At 37.5% G+C, this 27,787-nt stretch overlaps 1 pseudogene; it reads right to left on the reverse strand.

The window, feature by feature from the left end:
* Nucleotides 1-3,594: 3,594 nt before the first annotated feature.
* LOC150021178 (N-acetylgalactosamine kinase pseudogene) lies at nt 3,595-4,793 on the reverse strand (annotated as a pseudogene).
* Between the last annotated feature and the right edge of the window lie 22,994 nt (nt 4,794-27,787).

A 27,787-nucleotide genomic window follows, 5' to 3' on the forward strand; every position in this document is an offset into this window, starting at 1 on the left:
CCCTGAGGCCAAACTGGTAATAATCTAGATCTGGATTTGGCAGTTTACTCAAGGTCAGTAAATGACAAAATTTTGTTATTTAACAGGCTCTTTGAAAACCAGGTAAATACTTTTATTGGACAAGCAGCAGCAATCCAGCTCTAAGTTCTTGGATTCATCTTGTATTTGTCCTTGAACGAAGTCACCAGCAACAGCTAAAATCTGAAAGCTGATCTGAAATCAAGCTGGAGAGTCTTTGTTTCTGAGAGTAATACCAGTATTATACTAGACTGGAAGACACAAATCTAAAAATCAACACTGTTTAATTATCCATAGTTTCTTTAATGTCAGACACAGTGAAATATAATACAGGTATATAAATGACCAGTAAAATGCTTGCAACATAGTAATCATTCAATAAATATTTGTAGAACAAAGGAAGTTCCAAGAACTGTGGTAAGAAAAACATGAATTTTGATCCCTGACCATATGAAAATAAAACTAACATTTGCCAGCTGAGTAGGCAGATTGATAATTGAGAAATGTGGACTCTGAATTTCTGACTTCCTTGACCTAGCTTTTACATGTCAAAAATAGTTTTTCTTTCAGGGCCAACATTAGGCTTTTTTAAGTTTTAGGGGAAATAAGAACATTTCATTGAAAGTTTCTCAATTGATTTCTCCATTCTGAATTGTCTTCTAAAAAGAAAACAATTTTAGTAATAGAGATAAAGGGCTCGAATGCTTTGTTTTGCTAATTAGAAGATTAAAAGGTTATTCCAGTTTCTCTGGGATGTAGATAGGAAGGAAGTAAAATAAATATCACTGAGATAATGCAAGAATACAGAAAGGGAACTTTAAATATTAGACTTCTTGCTTCTGCTTGAAAAAATAAATATAAAAGCTGTATACAATTATTTCAACAATTGAGCAGCACAGTTGAGAATTTTGGTCATTTTAAAATAACTGTTTTCCTGTAGGTAGCACGAACATCAGGATTAGAGTTCTTTCCAGGCTATGATTATTGCTTTCTCAAATATGATTCAATGTAGGCAATACCTTTTCTTTCCACCTTAAATTCTTTTTTTTAACTTGTTTGTTTGTTTATTTATTTATTTTTAGAGCCAGGGGAAAGGAGGAAGAGAGGGAGAGAAATATCACTGTGTGGTTGCCTCTCACTCGCGTCCCCAACTGGGGACCTAACGTGCAACCTAGGCATGTGCCCTGTCTAGGAATCGAACCAGCGACACTTGGTTTGCAGGCCAATGCTCAATCCACTGAGTCACACCAGCCAGGGTTTAAATTCTTTATTAAAGAAGCATAATTGTCAGTAACTGTGCTCTATAGAAAGATGAAGAGAGATGAAAATGCAATTTAAAGTTCTATAAATGATTTCTTTCCACTGTGTCTTCCTTTAATTCATTGCCCTGGCATCTCCTGCAGTATAACTAACTCCCTGAAAGAGGGAGGATCCAGAGACTGCCACCAAAAGGTAACTCTCTCGCCCCTCTTCCCGCTATCTCCACTCTCCACCATCTTCACCTTAATCATTCAAACTTCTCCAAATTTGTTTTCTGCTTCTTCAATGAAATATCACACAAATATTATAAATTTTTCCTGGCCATCCTTAAATAATAGGTCCTATAATCAGTTTTATAGAAATTATGAAAATGTCCCAACTAAGGGAATATTAAAAATAACCTGAATTTCACATAAAACCGAAGCTTCTCTCCCTTTCTGGGTAAGTACTGTTTTAGATATAAGACAAAAAAGAGAAAGGACATGGTTGGCTTTATCTTTGCTCCTTACCTTTAACCCTTCCATCCTGTATCTACTACCTTTACTTGTGGAAGTTTCTCATCCTTACACAGATGGAGTAATAAAAAGGAAGTTCGAATCACTAAAGATCTTATTTGATGACATTAAATTATCCAATGATGCTGTTCTTAGGAAGGACACCCCAGATTTCTAATTCTGATTCTAGAGGGTGATTGCATGAATTAGTGGGAGAATGCCCTGCTGAGATCCTCAGAGTGCAACGATCTAATGTGATGAGGTTTCTATTTGGCCAGCTGCTTACAACTTCAGTCCTCAGGGTGTGGCAGGTCCACTCCACACAGACTCACTGATGAGGCTCCATCCATCATCACTCTAGGAAACTTTTAGAAAAGTTTATTTCAGGCTGACTTGAGTCTGGCTTCCTCTCACCTAATACATATTTGGTCTATGGGAAACTCATGCCTTTGCTTCTGGCATGTGATTATTTTTTCCAGTCATCATCTCTGTGCTTGTCTGCTACAGAGACCCTTCCAGTCATAGTCTTTAGCCTTTTAATTTCTCGTGTGCAGGTCAAAAGCCACCTGACTCTAGAAGACAGATGTTAAGTTCCCTAAGAGGGGTCCCTTCACATTTTTCCTATCCCCACTCTTTCCTCATGGTAAGGAAAAATTCAATACTCTTTTCCAAAGAAATTCTTTCTTCAGAAACGGCCATTTTTTTTGCTCCTCCCATCATTAAATATTCTAAAAAAAGAAATTTGAGGTCAGAATTAGAAAACTGTTTTTAACCACCTTCTTTTACAAGTGTTGCATAAGTGACCTAAACCCCACCTCTTGGGGTACTTCAACATTTATAACATTTGTTCACTAAGTTTGGGATCTTGTCCAAAACTAAGAAAAACCTTACTTTAGCATCCTATTATGATGATTGGTAATTAATTTATCCTTTTTTTTTATTAGAGAAATAAAAGTGAGGCTCTTGCCTCTCCAAGGTTGAGAGATTTTTAGGGAAAATAATAAGCCCAGTTAGGTAAGGAAATATTAATAAATGTATGGCCTCTCTATTTATTCATATTTGCAGATGATTACTCACCTCAATTAAGCCAATGTTAAACCCCATTATTTGTTCTCTACCTAATTTAACATACATTCAGAGACAAAGATCAGGCCATTCTTCAGACCTGAGTCCCTGCGTTTGCTCTCCACCCAGTCAGAGAGCTTGCCTTGTGTGTGGCCCAAGTGTGCATTTGCAATACTCAACAGCATCTCTACTATACGGCCTTAATCTCTGACTAAGCCATTTACTGTAAGACAGAGTGATATCTCTCCTCTCCTTTCAGTCAGATCTTGACAATTTAGTCCACTTTGGAAATTGTTTTGTTATTCTTTCTGCTTGAACCTGGGAATATTAGTTGAAAAATAAGTCATTGTTATAAATTCATATTTTAATTAATCCAGTCAACAATTCTTTAATTTAATTTTTATCATTTTAATTTTAGCAGTAAGTTTAATTCAAGTCCAACCCATGAGGTCAGTATTAAGTGGATTTTACAATTTATCTTTTAAAATATTGAAATCAATAAATCCCAGTAAAACATTCTTAAGAGAACTGTCCAACCGTAATTTTGCCTCTTATTGGTAGAAAGCATGTTTTAAGATGGAAAAAACAATTATTATGAAGCATAGAGAGCTTTCAACCATTTCTTTATAAACACATCTTAATAATAGCAACTGTTCACCATATTACAAAACACAAAGGGTTGATTAATTTACTGTGGTATAAGAAGTCCTGCCAGTTCCCGAATGCCCTAGTTTCTGAGATTTTTTTTTTACACTGTTTAGACCTCAAGGCAAAACAAATCCCCACCTCCAGGTTTGGTAGCAAACAACCTCTGCTTCTTATGTGCTAGGCTTCTGTCACTCCTCTGGCAATAAGCTTCATGCACATTTGCTAGGAAGCTGGGCAACTTGTCAGCAAGTACTATTGATATTGTACAGCCATTCCATCCTGCTCCAGTAAGTCATTAATTTTGAGCCCCAAATTCCTGACAGATGTCCACCAGCTGGTCCAGCTCAGGGAAGCTACTTTCGTATATGTCCTGGCAGCTCACATGGCTCTGGTTCATTAACTGCCCCACAGCTGGACCATGTTGTCAGGTGCCTCTTCACATAGCTTCTTAAATTGGAGAACTCACTCATTCTTGCTGTACACGTGCTTTGCCAGCTGGTAGAATTTGAAGATGAGCATATATTGAGTGTCTAGACTTAGGATTTGGGTTCAGAGTCCCTGCAGGCTAATTTCTAGACACCTGCAGACCTCCTTGGGGACATGGGGTTCAGGGTGAAGAGCATTCTCTGTGATCAACAACATTCCTTCCATACTGACCCTTAGGTTGATCTGTACCTCCTCTAGCCCATTGCAGGTTTTTATACTTAGTCAAGAGCTTTGTAGCCAGCAGACACTCCATCACTCTGATGTTAAAATCTGAAGTTGCGGTCTTATTCATTTCCACACAGCCATTAGCAATCAAACACTGTTCCACTTGGGAGTTTCACATCAGTTGCTGTTGGAGGACTAAATTCTATCAACTGTGCAGTTCCTTCTTCTGCAAGAAATTGTATGGACTGGTTCATACCTTCTCCTATGGTGCCAATATAACACTCACTCTTCGCACAGATTTCTGCAAGTTCCACCTTGGATAGGTTCATTCCCTAACTATTCATCACCAAGCTAGCACCACATACCGAAGCACTGGAACTGGAGAGGCCAGAACTGGGTGGGATGGTTCCATTCACCAAGTAGTTCATTCCAGTTTGGGTTACTATGACCAAAGTGTTCCTGAATTCCTTTAAATTCACATAGAAAATAGTTGTTCCACAGAGGCTTGGTTTTGTCAACCTGAATGTTATTAGCATTAGTACTGAAATCTGGGTATTAGAGATTTGTAGTGGCAGGTTGGAAAGTGTACATTTTCACAGATATTAACATACCTTTTTTTATAACCATAGGAAGAATAGAATAGCTACAGTAATTTACATATTCTCTTTCCAACTTGTCTTTGCCAAAGTTAAACGGTACAATACCAATACTTCCTCTCTAATCTTTATCTTTGATACCAGCTCCCACATTTCTGAAGCCTTTTGAAATCAATCCAGAATGTCGAGCTACTCTTCAACAGCACCCAGAGGGAAGAGTTATCACAATGTTGGTTTGCACAAGAGTTTTCTCCATAGGTGGTACTGTGCAATCATGGGCACTGCACAGGTCGTAGCCCACAGCCCTTGGTCAGAGCAGTGTCATGCTCAGAGAGCAAAGCGCCGGGCCAAGTGGAGATACATGCTGCCTTCCTCTGCATGTGGGGACCACTTGCTGGGGCAGATGGTGGGAGTCTCTGGGGTGGCACTGCCTGTGGCCATGACTCCTCAGGTTCTAATTTCATGGGCCCTAAAAGCAAGAAATCACATAGAAATGCTGATGACATTCAGCTACGCTCAGTGCTGCGCTTTTGACTGTGGGCAAGGTAGCAGGTTCAATTTCCTTACCCAATTTTATTTCTGAAGAATGTTTGGAACTTCAAGGTCAATAAGGAGAAATAAGAAAAGCACAAAAATTTAATATGATATTTAATCTATGGACTGTGATTAAGTTACTCAAGAAAAACTTCTGGGCTGCCTCTGTCTATAGAGCACACCCTTGCCTTTCCCCATCCCTTCCCCCTAGGTGCATTTTCCTTGGTTCACTTTTCCTCCTAAGCCCCAAGGGCTAGTGTTTTGCCTTTATAACTTGTTTCCTGAGCCCTTGCTTCTACAGGTCACTTCTTCTACTTCCCCTACCCGCGCTCCAAATATGTGAATATTGAAAGGAAAGAGATTCACATTTAGTTGAGAGGGGTGAGACACTAAGGATTAGAAGGAATTTCTTTACATTGTGTTCTTGAATATGGTAGGAGATTACAATAGGAGACTTGTATGCCAGATTGAAGAAACAATGTGAATATAGTGAAAATATTGTGGGCATAGTTTTAGTAAAATCTTGTTGTATATAATATATAAAAGAGAATAAAACTAAAAAGGAAGGCTTCAGCCAGACTTGGGAGAGTCATAAATGCCAGGATTAGAAAGATGAAACTTTATTCAATTAGGAAAGTGTGTGAGAAATGGTACTAAAATTTCTGAGAAAGAAAATTAAATAATTGGGTTCGCTATTGAAACCAGTTAAATTGTTGCAGAAATAGTAAAATAAATAGAATGTTTGAAAATGAAAAAGAGTAAGTAAAGGTGGATTTAAAACAATGATTTAATCAGGAAGCAATGAATTCCTGAATGAATGACTATGGTGGGAAGAGAAGAAAGGAATGGACATGGAAGGTATTTCTGTTCTAGGGTGGATAAGACATTAATACTTATAGGAAACAGCTATTCAAAAGGGAGATTAGTCATTATGACTTCAGGGTCTTTATCCTGATGGTGTAATTATCCAAAATAGAGAAGAAAAAGAAGTTCCCAAACAAGAAATAGCTGATGACGTAAAATCAAGTATTATTTTTGATGTTCAAAGGAGAGAGCAATCATGGACTGGAGTAATGGAAAAAAAAAAGGCATCTTTAAAATCTTTGAAAGTTGAACAAGAATTCTTAGTAAAAATGTGAGATAGAATGGAAATGTAATGTGTCATTAAAGGACTCTTCTATTTGCATCTAGATTTTCTAATGAAAATATGTTGTTACAGATTAGTTTGTCGTTAAGGTAGTACCCAAGTTGATCAAGAATAGAAGGAACTGAAGTTTATTTTATTTTTTTTAATGTTTTTTATTGATTATATTGTTACAACAGTTCCAATTTTCTCCCCTTTGCTCCCCTCCACCCAGCAGCTCCCTCCCCCAGCAATTCCCCCCCCAAGTCTATACCCCTGGTTCGTAAAAAATAACTATCCCCCCCCCTCTCAAATATTAGGACCCTTTGTAATCTTGTAAAGGACAATTGGCGAAGGTCTCAAGCTCCTCTAGCTGCTTCAAGCTGGACATGATCGTCGTCCTACCTACCCTTGGGTCCAGAAAACCCTAATAATAGTGGTGGTGTGGAGGGGAGGGTGCCCTTTCCACATGGGGAAGGATCGTGCAGACTCCAGGTCAGTTGGCTGTCCCCGGACAACGGCGTGCTTGGTTTAACAGGCTGGCATCCTTGTTGTGTTCTGGGGGCAAAGAGACTTCTTGGAATTTGTTCTACTTTTTTCAACTTATTTTAAATTAACAAACAGTAGAATTTGCTATTTTTGGTGTACAGTTCTAAGAGAATTGAGAAATTCATAAAGTCATCTGGCTACCACCAAAGTCAACATATGGAACATTTTCATTCACCCTCCCAAATTTTCTCTCGCTGTCCATTTTGTCCCTTTGTAGTCAGCTCCTTCCCCACAACTAACCATTAGCAACCACACAGCTGCTTCCTTTCCCTATAGTTTTGCCTTTTTCAGAAAGTTGTAGGAGGCACAATTTTAAAGTGGCATTCACCTCTGGTCATAAAAACACCCATTATCTTGCTACATATATGGTGGCCTTAATCATACAAGCACTTTAAAAGCAGAAAATTTCTGCCAGCTGATGACAGAACAGGAATTCAGAGAGGTGAAGCAGGAAGGAAGTTGACCCAAGGCAACTTTGCTGTCCAGCTGTCGAAGGGGGTCACATGGAAGGACCTGAAAGTAGCCTCCAGGAGCACAGTGCAATCCTCCATGGAGGGGCAGCAGGGAATCAAACACCTGAGTCCTATAATCAATCATAGGAACTGAATTCCACCAATGACCTAAATGATTTTGGAAGTTTTTTCTTCCCTAGAATGTCTAGGTAAGCACACATCCCAGATGACACCTTGTTTTGTCCTTGTGAGATCCTAAGCAGAAAACTCAACTGAATCTGTCCTGGATTTCTGACATACAGAAGAATGAACTAATAAGTGAATGCTGCTTAAAGCTGCTGATTTTGTGATAATCTCTTAGGTAGCAATGAAAGGACTTAGAAGAAATTCCTTCTTATTGGGGCCTTGAATACTAGTCATACACATTATTATTAGTCATACAAATCAGAGTATGTGGCTTTTTGGGACTGGGTTATTTCACTCAAAATAATACATTGAGAAACATTTATATTATATGGATCATTGAATAGTATTCCATTAAAGGAATGGGGCACAATTTTCTTATGTATTAATCACTTGAAGGCTATTTGGGTTGTTTCTAGTTTTTGGAGATTGAAGAGAGGTTGCTCTAATCATTAGTATATAAGTTTTGTGTGAAAATAAGTTTTCATTTCTCTTGTGTAGTTATCTAGGAGTGGAATTTCTGTGTCACATGATAGGTATATGTTAAAACTTGTAAGAAATTGACAAACTGTTCTCTAAAGTGGCTGCACTATTTTGCATTTGCATCAGTGATATTTGGAAGTCCCAGAAGGTATTGTCAGTTATTTATGTTAGCTAGATGTATAGCAGAATATCATTACTAAATTTGATTTTAAATATATTTACCACAAACTTTATCAGTTCTATATAAATTATTATTTTTCATAAGTTGTAATATAAACATAAGCATATTTTAGCTTCTTCCTTTGGAAATTGTATTTTGAAAGTATGTCATTGCTCAAGAACATACAATTTTAGACAATGATAGTTTCCCAGTGAGGTACTAAGAAAGTAGATTTGGGTTGAGAGTCAATCATTTAATCAATTTACTGATATCAGTTACTGGCTCTGTACCAGCCATGATGCAAAGTACTCAGGATAAAGGTGAGAAATAGGGCCCTGCTCTCAAAAACTCGGTTCTCTGAGGAAACAGACACATCATGTGTAATTGTAAAGTAGCCTGGTAGATGTCACGATAGGGTGTGTGAATGATGCTATCAGGTCACGGGTGAGGGAGTGATGGACTCAGCTTGCAACAACAGGCTAGTGCAGTGATGAAATGTGACTGTAGGTATGCACTGCCTGAGACCACAGACTCACTGGCAATGAAGATTAGCAGTGGCAAGTGATGGAAACAGTCTGCAGGGATCCAGTTAGAGTCCCTTTAAACAACTGAAAGTTTGAGAATGGAGAGATGTTTTCTTTCAACTTCAAATTTTTGGAAACCTTCCCAAATAACAGTACTGGATATATAAACTTGAGGATAATATGTGACATTATTTTGTACATTTCCATTAGAAGAGATTCTCATTCTTACAGTTATGTTTTCATGGTGGAAACACAAAACTGGGCAGCACAAACAAGCTTTGGAATTAGTTTTTGAGGGACACACGTAAACATAGTAAACAGGATTTCTTGTCAGAATCTCTCTTTGTTGTTGCTTTTGTTTTGAAGTTGGTCAATCATTTATGTAGTACCATATGTGTGTGTATGTCAATAACACAGACACAGTTAGGAATGATGAGAAATAAGACTTCATTAGGGCCAACTAATGTGCTTGTGAGTGGTCAGTGCTATGATCTTTGAATCTCATATTGCAGAACAACTGACCTAAATTCTAACATGAATAGTGCATAGTACATGCTGAAGGTAATAACAGGGACATTGTTCTAGCACATCCAGTATTTCCATACAGAAGGTCAGAGCATATGTGGCAGGATTGTGCCTGTGAAGAACAAATGAGAGAGAGCAAAACTGTGCCCAACAACTTAGGGATTGCACAGAGTTGAATAAATATAGGGTTAATCACCCAATCATTGTAAAATCATTGTCAAAAAGCATTCTCACACAAATTTCCTGAGTTCTGAAGGAAATATTTGGACACTTGAGTTTTATTTTAGTTTAAATTTCAGAAGAGTTTTCACTGAGGTAACATTTATTTTTGAGGTGTTTAATCTGGGCTTGGCAGGTTGTAATTCAATAACCTTTGATGTTCACCGCTTGTTTATGAACTGTGCTGGAGATAGCAATCCAATATCTTCCACAGAAATGCAGAGGCAAGCACAGAACACCTTTCTCTGTTCTATTCCTAATAGCGCCCTTACTGCCAGAATGTAACCAAAGACCTGTTAGAAATGTAAACAAGATTGCTTCTGTGCACCAAAGAGAATGTGATTGGTGTACCAATATCAAAAGCCAGTTCATTTTGGGAGGCTGTAAAATCTGCTACAATGTGTACAGTTTCCTGCCGCATTTCTAAAACAGCCTACAGCAGGATGTAAGTGCTGAATCTAGAGAATATGACTGCTTTGTGCACACCAACATACTTTCAAAATATTAAGTGCATTTTCTTTTGTTTGTTTTGGGCTTTTTGAAACCTATCAGATTGAGCTAGGTTTTGTGAGAGCTACTGAGACACCATATTGCAGTTTTTGTGAGTTCTGCCTTTGATGGCTTGCAATAAACCACATAAGATAGTCCCATTGGGGGAAAAGAAGTTGTAAACTGTCACAAATATTATCATTTACATGATTTGGAGCCTGGGGATCTCTTGTTCAGATTTTTAACTCCAGATAATCACATACTTTTCTGTTTTGAAAACAACAGTTTGAATATAAACCAACTCAAAGAGGCACATAAGGCAATTTCAACAAACTAATTAATTTCTATAAAAAAAATTTCACACACTCTGAATTTTTTTCGAGGATGGTTTACAAATATGTACTTTATTTGCAGAATCAGTCAAAAACAGTTACATTGATAAACAGAGAGTAGAACTTAACTATCTATATCTAAAAATGACATCTAGCCAGGTAGCACTGTGAAAATGTATTTAACACTCATCCAGAAAAGGTAATTAGGAAGTGTCAGATAAAAACACACACAAAAAAGTTTATAAAAGTCCAAACAGACAAATCTGTACTAAAGACAGGAAAAAGATTTTCATTTTTGTAAAACTATTAATATAGAATTTTAAATGTAGAATTAATACCTCTGTTATGTTCAAAGCATACATAATAGTGGTATATCTCAAGCTTTTTAAAATTTGTTTTTCCCTCCAAACAATAATATTCTTCTTAAATTTTACGCAAATGTTGCCATCTTGTTAAAATTACTTTCAAAGGTAAATGTATAATTTAAGAGCAAATAGACCAGATGAACAATCCATTTGGTCATCTTCTAACAGTAAATATAACCTGTCTATAAATAAATATTCTATGACTTTTTATTAACAAAAGTAGAAATATATATCTATGGACGATTTTAAAATCTCAGTCTGTCTAATTTAAAAAATCTTTGTACAACTCCTTTATTCATTATATGAATGGGCTGCATTATATATGATGACGTCTATCCGGAAAAAGCCCAGCCATTGTTAATATAATAGGAATGGTTTGCACAACATCGATGTAACCTGGGAGCCAAGGAGAGTGGGCTGGAGTGCACGTGTGTGAACAATGGGGACTTCACTGTACTAGTCAGTAGGGGCGATAGACACCATTGAATGAGCATGTGTACTATGTGGCTATCTCATTCAAAATGACTGAATGAGTAGAGCAATGAATCTGCGTCAAATTTTGCTTTAAGCTTGAACATTCCTCCCTGGAAACTATTCAGATGCCTCAGAAGGCCACAGCTATGGGCAACTGGTGATTGGCAGCTTCATCGTGTGCGATACAGAGTGTTTTGGTGAAACATCAAATCACCCAGGTGACTCAGCCCCGCTACAGCCCAGATTTGGTGTCCTGTAACTTCTGGCTTTTCCCTAAACTAAAATCATCTTTGAAAGGGAAGAGATTTCAGATCATTGATGAGGTTCAGAAAAATACGATGGGGTCATGGGTAGTGGCAGCCTCACTGTGTGAGGTTCCAAGGTGCCTACTTTGAAGACAACTATAGCATCATTGTCCTATGTGAAATGTTTCTTGTATCTTCTTCAATAAATGTCTCTATTTTTCGTATTACATGACTGGATACCTTCTGGATAGACCTCATATTTAAATAAAACATAAACCATTGCTATTAAGTGGAAACACTTTACCACTCATTAGTTTAACAAATATTTACCAAGGACCAGAAGTCATTCATTCTCTTGAATGCACTGCTCCTCTTTCATCAGGAGCTATTATCATCTCTCACCTGGTTCATCGCAGTATTCTTGGAACAGAACTCTACAAATGTTCTTGTTTTCTTATTGTCAAAGAGCAACCAGAAAGACTCTGTTGAAGAATGTCACCTTATTGCTCTTTCCTGCAAAATCACTGTCATTTCCCATTTCACTAAGAGTAAAAGCCAAAATCTTTCTGCTGGCCCCAAAGGCCCTAAAGACCTGTTCCCATCTTCCTACCCTCACTTTGCCTCTCTGACTATATCTCCCACCTCTTTTCCCCCTTTATTATGCTGTTCTTGCTCTTTAGCAAATTGGGCCAATCTCAGAGAGCTCCAGGTATGCCTCTGCTTGAAAACCTCTTTCCAGCTTTCTGAGACTCACTCTCATTTTTTCAGTTTTTGACTCAAATATCACCTTTTCACTGAGGATTTCCTTGTCCATCCCAAGATTGCAGTACTTCCCCACTCCCCCAAAATGCAGAGCCTATCCACCTTGCCTTGCTTCATTTTTTTGTTCTTTCTTAACACTTACCACTAATAGACTACATATTTTACTTACTCATCTTATTTATTATTCATTTGTATTCCCACTGTAATGTAAACTTTATAAGGGCAATGAGTTTTCTTGTTTTATTTCATTATTCCTAGCATCTGCAATGGTACCTGACATAAAATATGATGCCATTGTGAGAGTTGGGATCCAGGAATGAACAAGGTAGACAAGTTTTGCTCTCACGATATGAATTTTTAATGAAAAAATTAGATAATAAACAAGTAAACAGGTAAATAAGATAGCATCAGATTAGGGATAAATGCTATTAAGAATAATGTGTCACTGAAATATGACAGAGAATAACCAGTGGTCATGGGTAGTGGGAACATATACTTGAATGGTAAGAGAGGCCATTCCTGAGAAGTAACATTTGAGCTGAAGCCTGAAGGATAAATAGTAGTGCAAGAAATTTGTGTCAAAGGCTAAGTGTATTACATAAGGGAGAACAGAATTTTATATTTAGTAATGTTCATTATAAATCAGCAAGGATTTATTTCTCAAATATGGCCAGTTGATATACTGGTCTCTAAAGAACTTTGGTTATGGTGCTTACTATAAAGATACTGTATACCTTGAAATACTATACTCAATAATCTAAAGCAACAAATAATGCAAAATGAAATTTTAATAAGGAGACACAAACTATGAAAGTGGGCTGTAATGCTTGGTGGACCCAGTTACTATATAACCTAGTCCACTCTCCTTCCCTGCTAGTACTATTAAAGTTGAAACCATTCTCCCTGTTTACATTCTTGGACCCTTACATTACATTCTCTACAATACATGTTCAAACATTTCAATAACTTCCTTTCCAACTTATAAAAATATTCAAGTTTCTTACCATGACCTACAGGTCCTGCATTGCCTAATCTGCCCATCACTCTTTTCCAAGAACTCTTCTAGCCACCACTCTCCAGCCTTGTCTCTTTATGTTCCTCACTTCCTAAAAACTATGGGTGTTAAAAGATGCTGGGAACCTAACTCTTGACATGATCTCTGCCTTAAGTATTTTTCATTTATCTTCGCATAGTTTTCTCCTCATTATTTAAGACTCACATTAAATATCAAGTCCACATGGGAGACCTCCCTGACTATCTTATCTAAAATACCACTCCATTATTTTCTTTAACATCACTAATTCATTTTCTTCCTAGTTTTTAATTACATGAAAATACTTCATATATTCAGAGAAGGAAAACTCTGACTCCAAAAAACCTCCGCTGCCTTGCGGCATACCTCTTCAGGGGAAAGGCTAAGGGAGTAAACCCCAACAGAAAATCCGGAGCCGGAGTCCCTAAGGCGGTTTGACGTTGTAGTCAACACCGGCAACTCCTGCGGCGCACCTGAAGCCAAGCTGTATTGACTCCGTCTTTCCCTTGGATCCTTCAGCTGTTAAGAGAGGGGGGGTCTGCTGCATGGGCAACAGCAGACCCTCCATATTACCCTGCCCAGGCTCTGTAGCTTCAGCGTCATCGCAAGATGTCGATTCAACACGGGAGGAGACAGATACTACCATGTCACTCCTGAGTCGGACTGCACAGCCATTCTCGGCGGTGCAGATGGACTCTTAAGAAGCTACACCATCGTCTCTCGAGACGGACGGCTGCCGACTTCATATATTACCTCACCTGTTAGTTATTACTATTTTCACCTGTTTGCTATTTGTCTCCCTCTACCTGATTATAAGCTCTTGGTACTCAAAATGTCTCCAGGGCCTAAACACCATTTTCTAGGCATTTCTGAAATGTAATAGGTGGATAGTAAGTTTAATTGTATAAATGAAAATATAAGCCTTTAAAGCTTTTTAACATATTTATATAAAATTGGAAAAGCACATGTTAGAGTAGTCTGTCAGGGAGATCCTGAGTATCTAAACTGAAAATAAAGGGTAATTAACAGCTTTGAGATATTTCATTAAAGAAATCAGTGACTGACATTAAAGAAATCATCACTGACAAATGATGGAGAATTGCAATGAAATCAAAAGAGAATACATCAAAGATTAATTATTCTGTAATTATCAGTGAATGAGTCAAAAGTAACTTTTAGAAACATTCCAGTGGTTAGATTAAATAGTTAATATGGGATATTAGTAATTAGCGAAGATTGCTCTATGGTTGGGGATAATTCTGTGCACAAATTTGTTTTCCTATTGTTATCCTGGCCTAATTTTTGCATATTATTATTGCTTTTATTATTGTGCATTTATTTGCAATTAGGGCCCATAATGAGGTGTGAACTGCTCCCTCAGAGTGAATCAGATACTAGGGAAGTTTGTATCTTTGGAGGCAGCAGAGTTTTGTTGAGTAAACTGCTGCTCTCCCAGACCCCACCCCACTTCCCATACACATTTTCCTCATGATTACGTAGCCTTCAAGAAAAATCTTAATGAATCTTTCAAATGTATTTTTCTTTCTTATGAAAATACATTTTAGCCATCACATTTCCTTACCTCTGGTTTATCTTGAGCAGTTTATCTAGAGAACTGACTTACCAAATGTATCTCACAACCACATTTTACTTTTTAAAAGTATTAACAATCCCAAAGAACTTTTGTTTACGTGTGTTTTATCTATTAATATTTGCCATATTAGAAATGGAAACTTTATGTTGCAAGACAATGCAATTGAAAAGTTAAATAATATTGTTATTAAACAGTATTGCTTTGAAAAATAGTTTGACCTCACAGACTCCATAAAAGGCCCCAGATCACACTTGGAGAACAACTAGTATATAACAATATCATTTATGTAGATCAAGCTGCCCTTTGCTTCTATAAGAAAAAAGTTATGTCATTATTTCCATATCTATTTCCAAATACTTGCCTTTTTTTATTTATAGAATAGGTATAAGGATTGGATTTAATAAAAAATGTACAAGTTTTTTCACAAGTATAAATCCTTATACATATATAAGAACACATTTTAGAGTTATTAATAAAGTAAAAACTTAAGTGTTGAAAGCCTTATATTTTTATTGACTTTTGCCTTTTATCATTTTGAACTATGGATGGTAAATTGTGAAAAATCACATCTAGGCTCATATTGATAAGCTCAAACAAAATTGTTTGACATACTTATGAGTAAAATCTTTGCATTTTAGCTCACAGTGCTTTGGTTTATGCTTTATTCTCAGACTCAAGTTATACATCATGGAGTATTAAAAATGTCAGCACATGACTTCTTCATAAAATACAGGGTAGCATCATTAGTGACAAATAATGGGTTGCACAAAAAGTTTTGTTTTTTTTTTTTCAGAAAATAAGACACATTTTTTCATTTCATCAATAACTATTGATTTGGATATTTTGTGTTTGTTGGCTCTTTCTCATGTGGTGTAACATTGATTGCTCTCAATTAATGTCTTGATTTGATCACTGTCAACTTCAACCGTTTACCCAACCATAGAGCAGAGAGTCTAGTGAGAAACCTCCAACACAAAAATTCTCAAACCACTTTTGACAAGTTTCATCAGTGAGAGTACCTTTTCCATACACTGCACAAATCTTTTTCTTTTTTTGCATTTCAGTTGCATTTTTAGCTTTCTTAAAATAATGAAGCGTAATATGCCAAAAATGTTCCATATCGTCTTCCATCTTCAATATTAAAATGGCTACACAAAAATGCACCAATTTTGATGTTCCTTTTTTATATATGTTGATATGACAACTGTCACAATACAATTTAACAAAATTGTTTCAAATGAAGTTAAAGACAACTAAGCACTACTAATACTATTTTACAGAAAAAAAACAAGCAAACTTTTTGGTGAACCCAATATAAAATCGAGACTGAAATCAATTCAACTACAAATCTTGAAAGAAAGTTTGAGGGCAAGAGATACTACTATGCCTATAAATTATAATATCTAAAACTTTCATGGTGTTTTTAATTTACAGTACTCTCTTTATACTTATGGTATGGTCTCCACAATAGTTCTGAGAGGTCACAAGTGTTATAAGTTATTTTCCATATGTTTGTTCTACAGAAGAAAAAATAATGGAGGATTAGGGAGTGTATTACTTTTCTATGGCTGTCATAACAAATTTCCACAGATACAGTGACTTAAAACAACACAGATTACAACAGAATTTACAGTTGTGTAGTTCAGAAATCCAAAATGGTTGTTATTGAACTAAAATCAAGGTATCAGCAGGGCAGCGTTCTACCCTAGAGGTACTAGTGGAGAATCCAAGTCTTTTCCAACTTTCAGAGACTGCCCACATTCTTTATGTCATTATTTGTTTCTCTATCTTCAACATCAGCAACACTGAGCTGAATTCTTCTCAGCCTGCTGTCTCTCCTTCTCAATCTTCTAATTTCCTTTTTTAAAAGACCCTTAGCACCCACTTGGGTAATCCAGGATAATCTTCTGACTTTAAAGTCATCTGATCAGCAAATTTAAATCCATTCACAGCCTTAATTTCCTTTGCCATGTATCTTAACATACTCGTAAATTTCAAGGTATGAGCTATAAACATGGTCGGCATAGAGGGGCCTTATTCTGCCTACCAAGGAAAGATAAGCAATTAGTCAAGTGCATCAAGCTATCTGACTCCTTTGTTCTCCCAAAGAATATTGTCCTTCCTCTTATCAGTCTTAATAAAGAATAAGGAACAGCTAATGCTGCTGGAAAGGGTTTGTGGTGGGGAGAATTCAAACATGAAATTTGAACCACTTATGAGGGATTTAGGGCCTTTACACAAAGTTGGTAGGCTAGAGGAAGAGTTGTTTGCTGAAGCAAATAAGAAATTGGATTTTTCTCCTTTTTTCTCTCTGTGTCGACATTTTTATATTTATTGATATCTACTCTTTATCCTCTCTTTGTTTCTTTAAGTCATTGTTATATGGAAATAACATATAACCTAAATGTTAGTATATATTTTAATTTTAAAACACATTGTTATATTACCTGTTGTCAGTTTATATTCCCTTACTTTTTAATTAAAAAACAAATCTAAGATAAATTGTGTTCTAATTCTGTAACGCAATGTTGGTGTTAGACAAATAAATTTTTGTTTGTGGTATATGAAATGATTTTTATTTCTGTGTATTGGTGATTTTTGATAGGGAAAAAAAAGAAGTATTCACTTATCTTTTTTATTTGATACAAATATGTAAGCTTAGAAACACAACACATTAATCTAAATGAGTTGGCATGAATCTACTCAGCCAATTAATTATATTGTTGTATATATTCTGGGGAAACATGAAATATATGCTTTGATAGGGGTGAAAGAGAGAGAAGGCCATGACAATAGTGAATGAGGATCCTGGGAAGCAAGTATTTTTGCTGGTGAATAATTTAGGAAAGTTATATAATCACTCTGTGCTATGATTTCTTCTTTTATAAAATGGGATTATGATAGTGTCCTATTTTAAGTATTGTGAAAATAAATGAGTTGATTTATGTAAAGTACTTAGAACACTACTCAGAGATTTGCATATATTGAATTGAATTATTTTACTGTGCAGTTGTTATAATTATTATTGTTATTTATATTGGAGAGATAGCCCTAGAAGAATAAAATGATGAAAAGAAAAAGATTTTAAAGAAAAACACTCTGCCTAATTCATGATATTTTTCTGTAGTTTAGCCTGTTTATACATTTAGACTGGAGATTTTTGTGTCTATGTTAAGTTCGGGGAATTTTTTTCTTTTTTCTTTTCTAAGGAATATGCATATATATAGGGATCCCTATATACCCTAAAGTTAAAAAAAAAAAAAAAAAAGCTTCTACTTGAACCTGAGTCCTCCTGTAATCACTACGTTGCTCCCTCTCCAACATTTGATGCCAAAGGTTTCCGTACAGAGGGTAACCCTCGCTGTCTTTGTGTCCTCACCACCTCCTCTCTTCTCAATCTCCTACCATCTACCGGTAATGGCTCCCAGGCCTTTTACCACCATTAATTTCTTCTCATTAGGGAAGTACATTTAGATATACTGGCAAATAAAGGCAAGCTATGGAATCCACAAAGACTTAGGTTAAAAATTTCCCAAATTACTTAATCCAACTGAGCCTCAATTCACTTTTATCTTTAAAATGGGAATAATCACAGATGATGATCAATCAGTGTAGTACTGGCCACATAGTGTTTGTCAGTGAATAATTTTTATGGTATTTTATGTATATTTTGAAATAAGTAAATTGCAAAAAGTGTGAAAAAGTCTCATTTTGTGCACCAAATTTAAAAAATGGTCAAGAATTGTGCAATTTTAAAGGGGCAGGTAGAGTCAGCTGGATGTTGTATTGTATTTTTTTTCAGTTACTGTGCGTTGGTAGAGTGTTTAAACAATTTCTTTAAATAAATACTCCTTTTAAAGCTTGCGTTTTTAAACCAATTACTTATTTTTAAAATACCTTTGATGTTCATTTCAAAATGAACAAAGGAATGTACCAATATGTTGTAGTGAAGAAGCACATATTCCCCTTCTCAGCTCTCTTCTCCTTATAGAGCTGCAAGAAATCCCCTTACCTGTTGTTCACATGTCTGGCTAGTGTTAGGCTGAATTGGCAGAGTCCAAAAGTTAGTCTGATACTCCTCAGGTAAACATATGTGACAGGTCAAGGCCTCTCTGACCAGCTCAGCTGTGACACTTCTGAGGCCAAGGATACTTCGATATTTCTTGTTTTCTAATAGAGCAGGCTGGGGATTCTTCCTACCCTCATCAATTCTCCATGCATTTGACCCCTGTGTACTTCCACTAGAGGAAACAAAGTCTGCATAGAGTTTCCTAGAGACTCACGAGGGTTGGGAAATATGTCTGTGAAACCGCTGTCTACCTGATAGCTTTTTGTGGTCCTCAGCACTATGTGACTAACTTGGGATACATTCTGCTTATGGTCCCTGAAGCTAGCAGGGGTAAAAGCTCTTGGGAGAGCTGAACAGGAACCCATCTGAAGTCCTAGAGCCCATCGGAGTCTGTAAAGATCTAATTGATTCTTTCTGTATATTTATTGATAAAGTCATGGCTCTGCCTAAAATAATTTTGTCAATACATTTGCAATAACACAATAGCAAGAAACAAAATAAAACAAATGACACAAACAAATAGTTTGGACCACAACTTCCTCTTACTTTAAAAATGAGCTATTAAAATTCTTGAAAAATTGGAAAAAAAATGATTATTCCAAATGAAAACTATTTGTGCCAAATGCTATAAACATAATATCTGGGAAATATTTTCTCAAATAGCTCAGTATATATGCTCAGCATATAGTTCCTATTCTCAAGGCTGTTTAAATAAATACTGCTTGGAAAACTTACATGAATAAGAGCTTTGCTATCTAAGATGCTTATTTTATGAAGTCTGTCTCTTTCTCAAGACTTACAAATATAAAGCTTCTCTCCTATTCTCCAGCTCCTGACACCAAGAGTGCAGACCATATCTTTATTTATTTATTTATTTATCTATCTATTAATTTATTTAGTGTATTTATTTTAATTAAATTTATTGTGGTCACAATGACTACCATATAGGTTTCAAGTGTACATTTCTATGATATATGATTTGTACATTACAATGTGTGCCCATCACACAAAGTCAAACTTTTCATCACCATATATTTGGCCATAGAATGTATGGAGATTTAAAGTTGTCTCAAACATACTTTTAAGGCCACCATCATTTGCAGTCTCTAGAAGTTGATCCTCTTCTAGCACAGACAAAATCTGTTTACCTGGTTTATCCATTCCTTCTCAGTTCAGAGGTCTTTTATGGTTAGGAAGTAATGCTCAAACTCTTTAGAAAGCTGAGATAGGTGATCATTCACCAGCTTGGAGAAAGAAGGCCCTGTCTCAGTCTCTTTCAAAATCTCTCCTAATGTTTGAAACATGTCAAAAATCCTGCCTTGGCTGGTGTGGCTCAGTGGATTGAGTGCCGGCCTGTGAACCAAAGGGCTGATGGTTTGATTCTCAGTCACGACACATGCCTGGGTTATGGCCCAGGTCCGCAGTTGGGGGTGTGTAAAAGGCAACCACACATTGCTATTTCTCTCACACTCTTTCTCCCTTCCTTCCCCTCTTTCTAAAAATAAAAATATATATATTAAAAAAAAAACAATGTTCATTCATTTCCTACATAATTCCAGTTTGGCTTTGAATGCAGCCACTTTATCTGCTGACTTGAACAGTTTTCTTTCCCCATGAAGTGACAGGTTGAGTTTGTTGAGCACGTTGAGTATGTCACACAAGTAAGTTTTAAAATTCATTCTATGTCACTAAAATGTGCTGCCAGTAGTGATTGCTCTTTTAAAAGAAATTTCTAAAGTGGCTCTCATAACTCAACAACTCTGGCCAGTGATCAACCTTTAGAAAGCTATCTCACTTCTATGTATAAGAGAAGACTTGTGTGCTTTGCATCCGTCTCCTCACAGAGCTGTATGAACAGACATGAGTTAAGGGCATGTACTTTAATGTGGTTGATAACTTTAAACACATCCTGCAAAACATTGCTAAGTTCAGGTGCCATTTTTCAGCTAGCCCGCATTTCTCTATCAATGATACAGTGCATAGACTCACATTCAGAAGCAACCTCTTTGACTCAAGTAGCGAAACCAGAAAGCCTTCAGTCATGGCAGCCATTCTGTCTATGCATATCCTGACACAAAATGACCAATTCTGTTTTCCTGCTATGTAATCATTCAAAGACTTGAAGAGTTCTGCAGCTGTGGTGTTGGTTGGCAACAAAAGTGCACATAACATATCCTCAAGAACATCCTCCTGAAAAATATATTGCACAAAAACAAGTATTGTTGACTTGTTGCCAACATCGGTAGACTCCTCAACGTGGATTGTATACCGCAGTGACTCATTAATCCTCTCTAACAATTGTGCCTCAATATTCTCTGCTATTTAATCAATTCATCTGCTAGCAGAGAGAGGAACATGTGCCACCTTTTGAACTGCAGCCTCTCCTAAAAGTTCACAACAAATGTCCTTAGTAGTAGGCAGGATCAACTCTTCACCAATAGTAATGGACTGCTTAGCTTTGGCAATGTGGTTAGCCACTAAGAATGATGTTCTCATTGCAGACACATTTGATGAAGTGGTGGCCTTCAATAATTCATTCTGTTCCTTGTGTTCAGGTCATTTTTTTCTTCGAAAAACTCCAAAGCCTTGTCTTTTAATGCAGGGTGCTTCATCTCCAGGTGGCAACCAGTTTTGAAGGTTACATGGCTTCATTGGAGAGCCAGTTGCCACGTATTATAAAAAGCAGGCTTGGAGAATGTGAATCATTTGTTGCAATGGACCCACAATTTAAGTAGGACTCTTGGTATTTTCTTTTAAATGCAGCTTTCTTTTTGTTGGCAGTCTTGGAGTCTTCTGCTGTCTCATCATACAGTCTTTCCTCCTTTTCAAAGAAGCTCTCCAGTGACATTTGTTTTTTATTCATTTTGACAAGGGTTAGCTTGTGGGATTACCAAAACTGTGACCGAGACAAGTGCACAATGCGGGAAAGAGGTACAGATGGAAGTGGTAAATAAAATAATGGGTGGGTCATGCACAGACTAAAATAAGTGTTGAATTCTGACCTAAAGCCTGCTACCAGATGCAGCTGTACCATTGAAGTACATAAACTCACTTTCCACTATAAAGCTTGTCACCAGATACAGCTTAATTGTCACTTGCCACTCACTGATAGAGTTTTGATATGAGTCTGCAAGCAACTGATTTATTATGGTCTCTGCGCAGTCAAAACTCTTGACTAATGATAACCTATATTTGAAGCCACTCCCCAGCACTAGCATAACCTCTTCAGTGCCTCCTCAGATCATCAGGCATTAGTTCTCATAAGAGTGCGCAACCTAGATCTCTTGCATGCACAGTTCTCAGTAGGGTTCACAGTCCTGTGAGAATCTAATGCCACTGCTGATCTGACAGGAGGCAGAGCTCAGGTGGTAATGGGAGAGATGGGGAGCAGATGTAAATACAGATGAAGCTTTGCTCACTCGCCTGCCTCTCAGTTCCTGATGTGCAAACCGGTTCCTAACAGGCCATGGACTGGTATCAGTCTGTTTCCCATGGGTTGGAGGACCCCTGCATTAGATGAAATGACAGCATATTAAATGAAACAATGAATTAATGAGTGATTTGGAAAACAAGGTAGAGGAAAACACCAAGTCAGAAAAGCAAAAAAAAAAAAAAAAAGTGATGATAGCTTAAAAAGGCTCTGGGACAACTTCAAGCATACCAACATTCACAAAAAGAATCCTAAAAGTAGCAAGAGAATAACAGTTAGTTACCTATGAGGGAGCTCCCAAATGACCTTCAGCTGATTTTGCAACAGAAACTTTTCAGGCCAGAATGGATTGGCATGAAATATTTGAAGAGATGAAAAACAAGGACCTACCACCAAGATTATTTACCCTGAAAAGCTATCATTTAGAATCAAAGTGTAGATAAAGAGCTTCTAACAAGAAAAAGGCAAAGGAATTCATCACCACTAAATTAGTATTAATAAGAAATGTTAAAAAAAAGACTTCTTTAAGAAGAATTTAAAAAAAGATAAAAAACATGAATAATAGAATAGCAAAACCTACATAACTGTCAATAATGACCTTAAATGTAAACAGAATAAGTGCTCCAATTAAAAAACACAAGGTGGCTGAATGGATAAGAAAACAATACCTGGGGACTTCTGGCCAAGATGGAGGCTTAGACAGACATGCTGCATCTCCCTCCACAACTAAGAAGGAATAAATTACCTCAAACTAGAGACAACCAGAAGTTCCAAAAACTCAAGCTGCATGGAAGTCCAAAAACAGATATAAAGAAGAAATACTCATCCAGACAGGTAGGAGGGGCGGAGCCAGCGTGGAAAGGACACAGTGTGGTGGCAGTGGCAGTGGAAGAAGCAGCAGGCCAGCGGAAAGCTCGGTTACAAGTTTTAAAAAGTGGGGAGGGACACCTGGAGAGCATTCCCAGTTCCTCACCAGACCATGCAGCTCATTGTCCCAGTGCCAGAGAAAATCAAGCCTCATTGCTTCTGACTGTGCAAACCAGTGGGGGGTGAGACAGAGGAAGAAACAGCTGGTCTCTTATCAGAGTCCACTTGTTTAAAGGGCCCCCATAGTCCTAGAATGTCTGCAGACTCACCCACTCTTGGAACGACAGCCAGGGCAGCAGCTAGAGGGGCGCCAGTCCCATATAGAAGTTGGAGAAGTGCCTGGAAAAGGGGTGAGCAAGCAGCATTGTACCCTCTCTGACCACTCCCGCTGACGTACAGTGCCACAACGTGGTGAAACAGGTCACTCCATACTGACGAATACCTAAGGCTCCGCCTCTTACAATATAGCAGGAGTGACAACTCTACCTAAGACACAGAGGCAAAGAAACACAGGAGCCTGTCAGATGAGAAGACAGAGAAGTCTGGCTCAAAAGGGGGAACAGATCAAGGTTCCAGTGAGAGAACTAAATGATGAGGAGATAGCCAACCTAACAGAGGTAGAGTTCAAAACACTCTTGATAAAGATGCTCACAGGCTTGACAGACATGCATGAGTATGGCAAATGCATAAGGGAAGAAGTGAAGGCTATGCTAAGTGAAAAAAAGGAAAATCTGCACAAAACCAATGGTGAAGGGAAGAAAACCAGGGTTCAAATCAATGATTTGGAACATAAGGAAGAAAAAAAACAGTCAACCAGTACAGAATGAGGAAACAAGAATTGAAAAAAATGAGGAGAGGCTTAGGAACTTCTGGGACAACTTTACACACGCTAACATCCTAGTCATAGTGGTGCCAGAAGGAAAAGAGGAAGAACAAGAAATTGAAAGCTTATGTGAAAAAGTAATGAAGGAAAACTTCTCAAATTTGGTGAAGGAAATAGATATACAAGTCCAGGAAGAACAGAGAGTCCAAAACAAGTAGATCTAAAGAGGACCACATCAAGACACATCATAATTAAAATGCCAAAGGTGAAAGATAAAGAAAGAGTCATAAAAGCAGCAAGAGAAAAGCAGAGAGTTACCTACAAAGGGTTATCTATAAGACTGTCAGCTGAGTTCTCAAAAGAAACTTTGTAGGCAAGAAGGGACTGGCAAGAAATATTCAATGTGATGAAAAGCAAGGACCTACAACCAAGATTACTCTATCCAGCAAAGCTATCATTTAGAATGGAAGGGCAGATGAAGTGCTTCCCAGACAAGGTAAAGCTAAAAGAGTTCATTATCACCAAGCCATTATTGTATGAAATGTTAAAGGGACTTATTTAAGAAAAAGAAGATCAAAACTATGAACACTAAAATGACAACAAACTCACAACTATCAACAACTGAATCTAAAAAATAAAAACAAAATCCAACTAAGCAAACCAGAATAGGAACAGAATCATAGGTATGGGCATCATTCGGAAGGTTATCAGCTGGGAGGGGGAAGAGGGAGAAATGGGGAAAGGGTGCAGGGATTAAGAAGTATAATTCGTTGGTACGAAATAGACAGTGGGAAGTTAAGAATAATATAAGAAAGAGTGAAGCCAAAGAACTTATATGCATGGCCCATGGACATGAACTAAAGGATGTGGGATTGCTGGGGGCACGGGGGTACTGGGCAAAGGGGAACAAAGGGGGAAAAGATTGGGACTACTGCAACAACATTATCAATAAAATATACTCTAAAAAAAAAAAGAAAGAAAAGAATACCCAGTGCTGACTCATCCCCAGTACTGCAGGCAGACCATTCCCTGCCTCCAAGTGGCATCAGTCTGAGGGAAGCAAAAGCCCTGCCTACAGGAATTAAGCTGTCACACCCACGGTCCTTAAGCCTGACGGTTAATCACGGATTGAATAGATTAACAACTAAAGAAGCCAGACAAAGGCAGTAGATCCCTGGAAGTCTCCAACAGGCTGCCTAGGGCCAGACTGGTACATGATCTGAGCCAGCAGGGGCAGATCCAGGAAGTGCAAGTCATTCTAAGAAGCACCAACAAACAATAGGAACCACAAAAATGGGGAGACAGAGAAACAACCCCCCATCGAAAGGAAAGGTAGAATCTCCAGAGAGAGTGCTAAATGAAATAGAGGGGAGCAAACTATCAGATATGAAATTCAAAACATGGATTATGGAGAAGCACAATGAACTCAGTGGAAACTAAAAAGAACTCCAGGGAAACTACAAGGAACTCCAGAAAAACTACAAGGCACTTACTGAGAATTACACCAGCATGAAAAAGGACATAGAAACTATCAGTAAGAGCCAGGAGGAAATGAAGAATACGATCTCTGAATTGAAGAACACAGTAGAAGAAATTAAAAGTAGGCTAGAAGAAGCAGAAGATTGGATCAGCGAGCTGGAAGACAATGTAGACAAAAACTCCCAGACAGTGCAACAAAATGACAAAAGACTGAACAAGACTGAAGAGGCTCTAAGACAGCTGCAGGACAACATGAAATGTAATAATATCCGTATCATAGGAATTCCAGAAGGAGAAGAAGAAGAGCAAGGGATAGAAAACCTCTTTGAAAAACTGATGACAGAAAACTTCCCTAACATGAGGAGAGAAAGAGTCACGCAAGTCCAGGAAGCACAGAGGGTTCCAAAGAAGATGAACCCCAACAGGCCCACTTCAAGACACATTATAATTAAAATGATAACATTCAAAGACAAAGAGAAAATCCTAAAAGCAGCAAGAGAGAAGCAACTAATAACATACAAGGGAGCTCCAATAAGGCCATCATCAGATTTCTCAGCGGAAACACTACAAGCCAGAAAGGAAGGGCAAAAAATATTCCAAGCAATGAAAAACAAAGGCCTACAACCAAGAATACTCTACCCAGCAAGACTCTCATTCAAAACGGAAGGTGAAATAAGGAGTTTCCAAGACAAAAGAAGGCTAAAAGAATACATCTTCACCAAACCAGCATTGCAAGAGATGCTAAAGGATCTGCTTTAAGAAGATGAAGAAACAGAGAGAGACAGAGAGGAACACGAGTACAAAGGGGGAAAATGAAAATGAATAAGTACTGAAAGAAAGAAGGAACTTCTACCATTTGCAACAAACATGGATGGAACTAGAGAGAATTATGCTTAGCGAAATAAGCCAGGCAATGAAAGAAAAATATCTTATGCTATCACCTATTATGGGAAACTAATGAAAAACACACACACAAAAAAAATGAGCAAAACTGAGCCAGAGGTATGTAAACAAGGAATAAACTAACAGTAACAAAGGGGGAGATGGGAGGGAGAGAAGGGGGTAAGAAGTGGAAGAGTCTAGTAGAAGAACATGTATAAATGACCCATGGACATGGACAACTGGGTGGGGACTGAATGTGGGAGAAGGGGGTGCAGGGTGCAGGGAAGCAAGAGGGGGAAAAAAGTGGGACAACTGTAATGGAAAAACAAACACAAAAATTTTTTAGTGGGGGAAAAATTTAAATATAAAGAATGGAAATGCAAGTTCAGTGAATATTAGAAGGACAAGGATTTTCCTTCACACTGTATATTTTTCTCCCTATCTGATCCCTCCTGAGTTTGGCATTCTAAAGACGTAAGTAATGACATAAGTTTCTTTGCATAAAACTAATAAGACCAGTTGTTAATAGAGGTTTTTTTGAGTAAGATTTTGACTGGGATGTCATGCCTAAAGGAGACATGCTTGGGCTTTGGTTGTTACCAAAAAGCTCTGAGGAACTGGGATTGACTTTCAAAGGTAATAAAAGCCCACTAGATAAAAGGCCTGGTACGTTGGTTGGATGTGTGGTCCATGGCAATTTTTCCAGGGAAGGAATGAAGGTTGTTTTCCTGAAAGATGGCTAGAAAGGACCTTAAGGCACATTGGAAAACCAGAAGGACTTGGAACAGACAGGTGTGTACAGGCAAGGCTGAATACCAGGTATGTGGTTCTGCTTCTGTGCCCTGAAGGGCAGACTGAAGGTCACCCTAAATGTTGCTTGCGTAAGTTCCAGTAAAGCAGAACTAAAGATTTTAAGCGATCATTTGCTGCTCTTGTTGTGTTTATGCAAATGAACAGAATAAATTAAAAATGGACTTAATGCAATCCCTTTAATGACAAGGAGGGTAATCTTAGGGAGAAAAATCGTGATTCAAGGAAAATCACAATGCTCAGTGGTAGACTATAAAGTAGTGCAGCTAACCGTCTTTAAAGTTTCTTTTCATTTAAAATTTGTTTTCATTTGAAAGTTAAACTATGTCTGTGGTATTATCAAATATATTTAATTTACAGGCAAGAAGAATGTCAAATGCCTTGCAACTGGATGTCTTTCCGATAAGACAGTCCTACAGATTTAGAGACTTGTATGTGGGTAATATTACATAAATTAACATGTGTTTTCATTTTTCAAAGGGCATAAGCCTATGATCTCATTACCTGAGTGATTGTCTGTACGTATAGGCCTCACTTAATCCTGTCTGCATCGCTTCCTCCTGAGACGCTGTGGTTTGGCTGAACTAAGTGGCTGGGTTGGTGAAGAATGGTGTGGTCTGTGGGCTTCACTTTAAAACTGGTTTCTGGT

The sequence above is a fragment of the Furipterus horrens genome, unplaced genomic scaffold (genome assembly GCF_987537825.1).
Source record: "Furipterus horrens unplaced genomic scaffold, mFurHor1.1.pri manual_scaffold_1, whole genome shotgun sequence".
In the NCBI taxonomy this organism is placed as follows: domain Eukaryota; kingdom Metazoa; phylum Chordata; class Mammalia; order Chiroptera; family Furipteridae; genus Furipterus; species Furipterus horrens.